This window comes from Schistocerca serialis, chromosome 3, assembly GCF_023864345.2.
Source record: "Schistocerca serialis cubense isolate TAMUIC-IGC-003099 chromosome 3, iqSchSeri2.2, whole genome shotgun sequence".
Lineage (NCBI taxonomy): Eukaryota > Metazoa > Arthropoda > Insecta > Orthoptera > Acrididae > Schistocerca > Schistocerca serialis.
In genome coordinates, this window is record NC_064640.1 from 725,698,848 (window position 1) to 725,709,839 (window position 10,992).

The 10,992-nt window shown below is 37.9% G+C and overlaps 1 protein-coding gene across 1 annotated transcript in view; it reads left to right on the top strand.

Moving 5' to 3' along the window:
- The window catches only part of LOC126470586 (uncharacterized), a 95,332-nt gene extending 85,136 nt beyond the window's left edge, over positions 1-10,196 (top strand). Inside the window, exon 5 of the mRNA XM_050098544.1 lies at positions 10,181-10,196. The gene's annotated coding sequence lies outside the window, so the exon portion shown is untranslated. The remainder of the gene's footprint in view (positions 1-10,180) is intronic.
- The last annotated feature ends 796 nt before the right edge of the window (positions 10,197-10,992 follow it).

Here is a 10,992-nt window from a genome sequence, read left to right on the forward strand (position 1 = left end):
TAAATGTTGGCTACAATGACGTTTCTCTGACCATTTAGGTCTGTTCTAATGCCTGTGACCATCAACTGTTTTTTCCTGGCAATTTTTCTGGTCAGTTGAATTGTTTACTTTGACAGGTTATGTTGCGCTTTTTTTAAGATACTGGAAACTTTACTCAACTAACACATATCATACATTTCAATAAAGCTGAACTTCTTGTAAAAGGTGTGGATGCTAATCCTGTTGGTATTGAAGAAATCCTGGATGAATCTGTAAAAAGTCTGCTTCAGGAGCTACAATATGGGAAAGAAAAACCGAGACCAAGAACCAGGTGGACAGAAAGCTCCACATTGAACCAGAAAGAAGTGTCAAGAACGTTAGAAAAGATGAACCAGAATCAGAAGAAGAAATGGAGACGTCTCATGACAGCAATGACGAAGATGAGTAATACTATATTGCTGCCCCAGAAGAAAGTGAGAAAGGAACTGTGAAGTAGTTGAGCCAACCACAGAAGTTGATTGCATGACACTCACTGTAGGAAACTTTTTGCCTGTAAAACTAAAAGACCAAATAACAAAAATAGATAAGTTAAATTGTTCGCAAGTCTCAGGTGTGTCAGAAACCAGCAGTGGTAGTAACAGGGTTATAGAAGTAACTTTTCTAAAACAGTATAGCTGCTATAGAGACACTTATGTATGGCCAGAAATCAAGGATTCAAGTATTGTATACCATCATGAAGTTATTTCATGTATTCCAAAGCCAGCGACTCTTGACTATGGTTGCCTTCAATATCCAAAAAATGTTTTCTAATTTCTTTGTGAATTAATAGTTTTTTAAAAACATGCTATGTGTTTCAGTTCACCCCAGCACTGTTAGAACATGATACAGCAGCCATTTATTATGTTGTATCACTTCGCCCCTTTACCTGAGGTGAAGTGAGACAAGGTTTTTTTTAAAAAAAATAGGTAAAGAAAATATGAAAATTAGAAAGAATTACATGGACAGATACTCCAAACATAGATCTAACCAGCCACTGGTATAAATAGATTTTTTTTTTAAAAATTATGTGTGTTAATATGTTCTTAATTTGCGAACTGTATCACTTCACCCCATTTTACAGTACCGTTGGAAATGCACTGTCATAATGCAGTAGTACTGCTTTCAAACTGTTTTTACTGAAGTCAACAAGTAGTCACCAATCATGTGGATTATGTTGTAGGCCTACACCTAGCTGCATCATCACACCATTGACATGTCTACATACACACACGTAATTCTGCATATCGAAATATTGAGCAAAGGAAGCACCTCTTAATCTGCAACAGGAAATTGTGGTCCCCGAAACTAGAAGATTGCGTTGAGTTCAGCTTGCTGTTTCAAAAGTTTTAGATCGCGAACCAAATGGTTCAGTTCCTTTTGATTAAAGAGCTGAGGAGAGGAGTAATGATATTGAGGGCAGTACTCTTCTATATATTCAATACTTTCAGATTCACTTGACATGGTGTCTGGTTCAGTGGCTTTCCAGTTGCAGACAGGAGCAGGCAACCCCTCATCATAGGGCACAGATAAATGAACTGAAGATAGGTTTGGATTCTTTATTTTATGTCTAGTTTTGCTTGAATGCCCCAAAATATTTGTAAGATAGAAGTAACAGTCTGAATAATGGTCATTAGACACACACCACACCATTGGAACAGTGAATGGCATAGCTCGGCGTTTTCCTTTCAACCACTCAGTTAAGATTGTAGTACAGGTTATGCAGGCAATATGAGGTGCAAAATTTTTATCTTATTACCAACAGGACATTCAAAATATATTTTATAAGCCCTCTTAACCAAATCAGTGATTGGTTTGCTTTGGGTTTTGGAGTGACTTTCCCACACACATAACAAAAGTTGTTGGGGAGGTTTGGACACCAATGAGATTCACTAGTTGCCATTTTTCTTGGTGCAAGTTTCTAACACAAGAAGTTTGCACAATCTTTCACAGGAAACAGTCTCTGAGGATCTCTGCCACACCACTGGATGACCATACTAACCATATACTGACCATTTGTAGATCTTCTAGCTCTCCTGCGCATATCAAAAACGAACAATTAAACATCAAAACAGAAGAGGGGCAAAAAGCGAAGTACTGAATACAAAAAATGAAGAAGCTTTAAAAACTCAAAAACGGTACATACTAGAACATTTTGAAAAGTATATTTGGATTCAACACACTAAAATATATACTAGTAGATGTATCACATCGCAGATGTAAAATGGCTGTTGGCTAGTGTTGTTATTGGAAACAGAGATAGACAGCTGTATAAACCATTGTTTAAAACACTGCAAGCGCTGTTGTTACAATGCATGATTGTTGCAGACAAAGTAACGAATATTTAAAAATTTAACTGGCACAGATAGTTGCATGAGACATAATTGTGACTTACACATTAACAATTCAGGATTTAAAGGAGATAGGCTCGTAATCTCAACTAATATATGTTTATGCTAGAATGGTGCAAGCAATATGGGAATAAAACTGTACTACATGTTGCCCGATGATTTGAGACATTCACACATCAAAAAAAGTTTTGCATCATCCCGGTTCCCAGAACACTTGAAGATAGACGTTGACTGTAGATATTGTATCACACACGCAGTCCCTTTGACTGTACAGAGAAGTCACAAAACATCCTGAAAGATGTAAACAAATATGCTTGAGCAGCACCTGTCAGCCGGAGGGGGTTCGACAGCTGATCAGTTCCAGTCATTCCATCAGGGAGGAGGTACACAGCTCATGTTATCTGAAGTTCAACAATGTCTAGATGGTCAACACCGCAGTTCGATCACTTCTGCATTGTTACTTTGTGCCAGGAAGGGCTCTCAACAAGGGAAGTGTCCAGGTGTCTCGGAGTGAACCAAAGTGATGTTGTTCGGACATAGAGGAGATACAGAGAGACAGGAACTCTCGATGACATGACTCGTTCAGGCTGTCCAAAGGCTACCACTGCAGTGAATGACCGCTACCTACAGACTATGGCTCACAGGCATCCTAACAGCAATTCCACCACGTTGAATAATGCTTTCCATGCAGCCACAACAAGTTGTGTTATGACTCAAACTGTACGCAATAGGCTGCATGATGCGCAACTTCATTCCTGACGTCCATGGCAATGTCCATCTTTTCAACCACGGCACCATGCAGTGCAGTACAGATGGGATCAACAACATGCCGGAGGGACCTCTCAGGACTGTCATCACGTTCTCTTCACCAATGAGTGTTGCGTATGCCTTTAACCAATCGTTGAAGACATGTCTGAAGGTAACCCAACCACACAAAACGCCTTAGACACAGTGTCCAGCGAGTGCACCAAGGTGGAGGTTCCCTGCTCTTTTGGGGTGGCATTATGTGGGGCTGTCGTACACTGCTAGTGGTCATAGAAGGCGCCATAATGGCTGTACGATATGTGAATGCCGACCTCCAAGTGACAGTGCAACCTTATTGGCAGTACATTGGCAAGGCGTTCATCTTCGTGGACGACAATTTATGTCCCCATCATGCACATCTTGTGAGTGACTTCCTTCATGATAACGACATCGCTCGACTAGAGTGGCCAGCATGTTCTCCAAACATGAAGCCTAACGAACATGCCTGGGATAGATCAAAAAGGGCTGTTTATGGATGACGTTACCCACCAACCACTCTGAGGGATCTACGGCGAATCGCCGTTGAGGAGTGGGACAATCTGGACCAAAATTGCCGTGATGGACTTGTGGATAGTATGCTATGACGAATACTGGAATGCATCAGTGCAAGAGGATGTGCTACGGGGTATTAGAGGTACCGGTACGTACAGCAATCTGGACCACCAGCTCTGAAGGTCTTGCTGTATGGTGGTACAACATGCAATGTGTGGTTTTCATGAGCAATAAAAAGGGCGGAAATGATTTTTATGTTGATCTCCATTCCAATTTTCTGTACAGGTTCTGGAACTCTCGGAACTGAGGTGATGCAAAACTTTTTTTGATGTGAGTATATTAAATGTAACTGTATTTAAAAAATCTAGTAAGTGAATGCTGGAGCTTTAATATAGGTACATATGAACACTATTATTTTTCATTGCAAACACTAAATTCTTATAAACTCCAGTATTGCCTGGTACATCATACTGCATATGTTTGAATAGGCTAATGAAATACACTACCTGACAAAAAAAGTGAAGATCTCAGAAGAGGAGGATGGTATGAAATGCAGCGTAATGGGTTCAGAGGTTATGAGGTGTTACTGCAATGATTACAAAACTGAGTCACATTTACAAAGAACTTGGTAGTATGTGCTCATCTAACAATATGAAGTTGCAGCCCCTCTAACCCAGATAGAATCATTTGTAAACTGTTGTATCGTCTACTGAGACAAGAGGTCCAACAGCTGTTGTATCTGGTCGTTGATATACTGGCACTGGAACAGAGCTGATGTCTGCGCCGGTCCCACACCTGTTCCATTGGGGAAAGACATGGGGTTCTTGTTGGCCACAGGAGTATCTCAACACAACACGCACAGTTCATAAAGACTCCTGCCTGGTAAGGGCAAGCATCGTCATGTTGAAAACTGGTGCTGCAATATTTGTAACTTCAGAGGTAACAGGGTTTTTGTGACACACCATTGTACTGTCAGAGATACTTCTATCACTACCAGCTATCACTAGAAGCCATACCCAGTGGCTCCCTACACCATGATGTCAGGAGCAACAACAACGTGTCTCTCTGTAACATTGGAAGAATGGAACAATACCATTGTATCTCTTGTGGAACAATGGGACCTCTCCCTGTCACCACCATATTCACCAAATATGACCAACTATCATATTGCAGAACTGCAATTCATCACTCAACAAAAAAATGGCTCTGAGCACTATGGGACTTAACATCTAAGGTCATCAGTCCCCTAGAACTTAGAACTACTTAAACCTAACTAACCTAAGGACATCACAAACATCCATGCCCAAGGCAGGATTCGAACCTGCGACCGTAGCAGTCGCGCGGTTCCAGACTGAGCGCCTAGAACTGCTAGACCACCGTGGCCGGCTCATCACTCAACATAATACAGCACCAGTCATTAGCAGGCAATGTATCATGCTCACAGTACCACTTCAAAAACATGTGTTTATGCTGTAGTATCAATGGCAGCTTACGAATGCGATGGTACATCCATAGTTTACCTGCTTCTACTCTTTGACAAAAAGTATGGTATGACGTATAATGTATAGTGTTACATGGAGTCAATTACTTTTTCTCAGATGACAGGTGCATATGTGAAGGGGTTACGATTGACTGGAATCTTGATGATGAGTATGCCTCCACTCACATTCCGGTGCAGTACAAAATGAGGCCACTGTCATTCCCAGATGTCACATAATTCTGGATACTCAATGAGACGATCAACTACCTTAATAGAGACACACAATAAGACCACTTTCAAACTCTGTCTGGAGCTGATAAATCTGTCTCACACGAATGCATATCTTTCACGGTAATCACTCAGCACCTGATACCATTAACATCCTTTATTTATCCTATCAGGCCAGGTAACAAACTAAACATGAACAAAACTAATGCACTCTGGTGGCTGTTCTACCTGTCAGAAAGAATTACAACTCTAATCATTTAACCATCAACCAATGGCATGTACATGCCTGCAGTTGCATTGACATCTAATCATGTCCTATGGGGAGCTTCAGTTTTTTCCCTTGGCCACTGTAAATAAATAGGATAATGGGAAGCATATGTAACCCATCTTATTGCTAATTAATGACTCTTGTTACTACTGTCATTTGCGTCTTCAGCTGTTATACTTAAAAATTCTGGTACACATGCTTAGACAACATCTAGGCCAGATTTAATTCAAATTTTTGGCACATAATTAATCATAAAAGTAACGCAGATCACACATAATAAAGTAACTCATTTGCTCCACATTGCGCTTAATTACTTTCATATGTTTTCTCTTATAAGCACTCACAAAATTGTGATACCTTTCATTACATGGAAAGTTTTCCTAGACCGAGGATTACTCTAGATGTTAGTGCATAGAAATACTTGTTGCGAATTATGAACCAATAACTTTGTACACAGTTTACAATACATTTGAACATTTTACAAAATTGTCAATGATATAGAAATGCATAAGATGAACACAGATCATAATTCTCGACTAATTTAATCTCTCTATCTATCTCTCGCTTTCACTCTCTCTCTCTCACAAACACGCACACACAAACACAGTACATACAATTCCACTTTATTAACACGACTTCACGCACACCACTTACTTTAATGTAGTACATCCACCATCCTTCTTCCTTTTCATAGTTACTTTCAGCATGCAATGTATTTTCAATATAATTAGGGAAAACATGACGAGAGTAGAATGACCAGAATCACCTATTATAAAAAACTGTAACATTTGGACAATATACACATGTGAATGAATGCACACTGCAGTATCTGAGGATGTTCTCATTTCAAAAATGCCACTTTAAAATTTCAATTTTATGCATATTGTATTACATTATGTAGATAGGTTCTGATTAAGTAAGCCTTAAGTTATTTCTAGATATTTATATTTTTCCTGTCCTTCTTATTCTGTGCGGTACACCTTAATACAGAATGTTCCCAACATTTATGGAACCATTTGCAATGAACTGAACGTGAATCAACTCAAGATGGTAAGCATCCCAACATCTGGATTCTGTATATAGCCCTAATAATGTTTACCATAGCTGTACAGTTATTCTTCAAGTAGATGATTATTTCAATTTGTGTATGGTGAAGACACAACTCCAGCATTTGAACGTTCCACCCCAGTTATCCATCATGACGTGGACTCCAAGAAATTAATAATTGTAATTTTCTTTCTGTCTCAGTAATATTTTACGTTCAGTACCTAGTCTTTGCAGGCCCATGCACTTGCCACTATATGTGTACTGCATTGACAGATCAAAGTTCAAGGGCAGTACAGAGCCCATCCCCGTTATTCCCCATTCGACCTGAAATATGAGGTATGCTGAAAACTTAAGCCTAAGAATTTTTTATGTGAAAACTTTTAAATAATAGAAACGTTATTAACATTATCCATCTTTATTCTTCATATCTGTATATTTGGAGCCATCTGATACCAGAGGGCTCCTAATTGTAGCGTGCAACATGGTGGAGTGTAAAGTAAGTTTCGCTGCGTGAGAAACAGTGTACTGTAATCGAGTTTCTAATTTCAAGAGCTTGCCCATACACAGTGCATCTTCTCCTTTAGCATAACAATGCCAGATCACACATGAGTGCTGCAACATCTGAAATGATCTGATGCATGGGTTCACTGTCATCGATCATCCTCCATACAGTCTCATCTTCGGCCGGTCGCGGTGGCCAAGCGGTTCTAGGTGCTGCAGTCCAGAACCAAGTGACTACTATGGTCGCAGGTTCGAATCCTGCCTCGGGCATGGATGTGTGTGATGTCCTTACGTTAGTTAGGTTTAAGTAGTTCTAAGTTCTAGCGGACTGATGACCTCAGATGTTAAGTCCCATAGTGCTCAGAGCAATTTGAACCTATTGAAGGCTCATTTTGTCCCCATCTGATTTTCATCTGTTATTAAAACTTAAAGCCATTTTAAAGGTGTAATGATGTAGTGCAAAAACAGATACACCAGCGGCTCCATCATCAAAGTCAAACATTCTACAGTGACAGTGATATAGGTGTCTAGTCCCAGATTCCTACAGTCACCAGCAGAAAGCCGGGCATGATGCACTGGTGAAGACCTAGCTATGCTTCAAAGCACCAAGAAAACATCATTAAAAATTGTTACAAGAATAACAATGGTCCCATTACCAAGCTCAGGGGCGCCCCATAATTAACTCTTTCATATTCAGAATGACATACATTATGATCTTGAGAAATTTTCACTCTTTGCTTTCTATTAGTTAAATACTTGAACCACTGATTGGAAATATCATGGACACCATAATTATATAGTTATGACAGTTGTAGATTATGATTTATAAGATCAAACACTTTGCAAACGTCGAAAATCAATCCACAGACCAGTTTCTTCTCCACTATAGCTTTCTAAACCAGTTTTAGGAAAATGAAGAGAGCTGTTTCTGTAGATTTCCCTTTTCTGAACCATTCTGTTCCTTTACCAGAATTTTATATTTGTTTAGGAAGTCTAGCAATCTGTCATACATTATTCTTTCAATTATTTTCGAAAATGTGGATTATAGTGATGGTGGTCTGAAATTTTTAATGTCAAACTTGTCACCACTTTTATAAACTGTTATTACTGTTGACTACTGAAGTTTACTTGGAAACACACCAATTTCAAAGGAGTTATTGATTATTTACACAAGTTGAGAGACAGCATTATCGGCACTATGTTTAATAATTTCGTCAGTGATACAAACAAATGTGCAGGTCATTTTACTCTTTAATTTACTGATAGCCCTTTGTACTACTTCGAGTATTATGGGATATAGGAACATTATCTTTTTATTTATTGGAGTTATTACCTTTGTCTTTGGATTATATATACTTGTGGTGATGGTTTTCCTATCATTACCTATTAGAATTGGTTGATCAAGAACTTCATTTATTTGCTTTATGTTGATTTTAATACTTGTATTTTCATATTTCCCTGTATGATTATTCATAACTTTCCACACAGATTTCATTTTGATGTTTCCTTTTCTGATATAGGAATCATTGTGCTCCTTTTTTTGCAGCAACTATAGCTTTCCTGTGCTTTTTTCTATAATACTTTACATAAGGTTTTAAGATATTATTTTGCTTAGCATGCTATATAGCGTTCTATGATTTTCTGATGACTCTTTAATGTCACTTGTTAACCATGAATTCGAGTTTTTGTTTATTTTTGTTTTTCTCAGAAAAATTGAAATATCATAACAGTATTTATAATTTGACAGGAACTTGATGAATTTTATGTGTACAGAAGTATTGGTTTCGATGTTCCATTTCACATTTTTTAACATAAGATTAAAGACCCTAATGCTGTTGTCATTAATTACTTTTCTCTCAATATATCTCTTTCCTCATAAGATTCATTTACAGTCAATTTAATTACTTGATGGTTAGAGAAGCCTATGTCCAATACCTGAGATTTAGAACTACATTTTGATTTATCAATGACTATTTGATCTGTAGTACTTCCACTTCTGCTGTCATATCTAGTGATATCTTCTACACATATGTCCATATTGTATGTTTTTAGTAGATTGACCAGTTTCTGCCCTTTTCTTAGAGTTGTGCTTCAAATTAACATTGAAATCCCCAAGCATAATTATGTATTTTGACTGACTACTGAGACAGTTCAGAAGATTTTCCACATTTTCAGGAGAACAATTCAGAATTTCCTATATTCATATGCTATTATAATTTTTCTTTCTGTTAATTCACATAAACAATACTCAAAATCCTTTACAATACAGCATATATTTTTATACCTGATTTCCTTTGATACTCATATACATGCTCCACTCCCTCTGTGTGTTTCCCTGCAAAAGGTGCTGATCAACTGGATGTGTCATTGAAAAGGACCTCTAGCTCATATAACTTACTGGTTACGCCCTGTACATTTTGAAATAGGAGAGTTAATGAATTATTCAGTTCTATGAGAGGCACATTTCTTGCCTGGTTAATTCTTTGAAGAGCAGACGCTAGTCTTCTTTTCATTTCTGTCTTCATTTTCACCTCCTGGGGGCCCTGGAATTCCTCTTGGTTGTATTCTTCAGCAGTGAATTTGGGCCATAAGAAAATCATTCACATATTGTTTGGATGCTATACTCTGCCTGGTTTCTTGTTGCAATCTGCTGTTTTTATATTCTGTCCACTCTGGTACAGGTTCCTCCGCAGTCTTTTTACATGGTGATATTGTCTTTTGTGCTGCTTTCTTGTCATTTGTTCATTCCATAGGATGCATATTTACTGTTAACTGATTTCGTAATCCTACCAATTGTTACACCCAGGTATTTGTACAAGATGACTAGTACTAAGTGTGTTTCACTGATATTGTAGCCATTGTATACTATGTCTTTTTTCATTTTGTGAGGAGCATTATTTTACTTTTCAGTGCATTTAAAGCAAAATGCTTATCTTTGCACCACCTTAAAATTTTATAAAGATTTGACTGAATGTTCTTGTACCTTTTTTTCAGAGAATACTTCATACAGAAAACTGCATCACTTGGGGTAAGTCTGAGGTTCTGGTTTGATATTGTCTGCCATATCATTAACATATAACATGAACAATAAATGTTCCAGCACACTTTTATGGGCACATCTCAAGTTCTTTGATCTCTGTTGATTACTATTCATCTAAGGTAACATAGGGGAGAGTGGGGCACATTGAACCATAAAAAATATTTCTCTGTGTTACTCATCCAATAATTCTACTACAGAGTTGTGATTTACAGATGTTACAGTTTAATCATTCAAGTATCAAATGGCCTTATATGATTGCATTGTCATTAATTGTTTTTTAGCTGCAGGCCTTTGAAGAAAATTTGGTAAATGGTTCATTGTGCCCCACATTTGGGGTACAATGAACCACTTTAAACAGGTTCATTGAAAGAACCTATTTAGCATACAAAGCAAGTGTAAATATACTTTAAACATAATGCGTACATACATTCCATGTGTGAATCATATAATTAAATCTGTAGGCACACAATCATGTTACTTATTTTGGAATTACCGAACTTCAGTGGACTCAAAGCTGATTCCAAATTTGAAATATGATTTTTGTCTCTTTGTCACATCATCAGTAGCAAGTCGTGGGAGCACATAACGTATGTTGCTATCTGGAACAAAAGCTTCATTCTTTACCTAATTCTTTCTCCTGCTCCACAGAAAATCCCTTACGATTGTCATAGTTTGGTGTCAATCTTTCTCTGGAGCCACATTTAATGTCTTGAACATATCAATGTACAGTTGTGTAAGGTATTAAATGAGATTTAGCTGCTTGGCG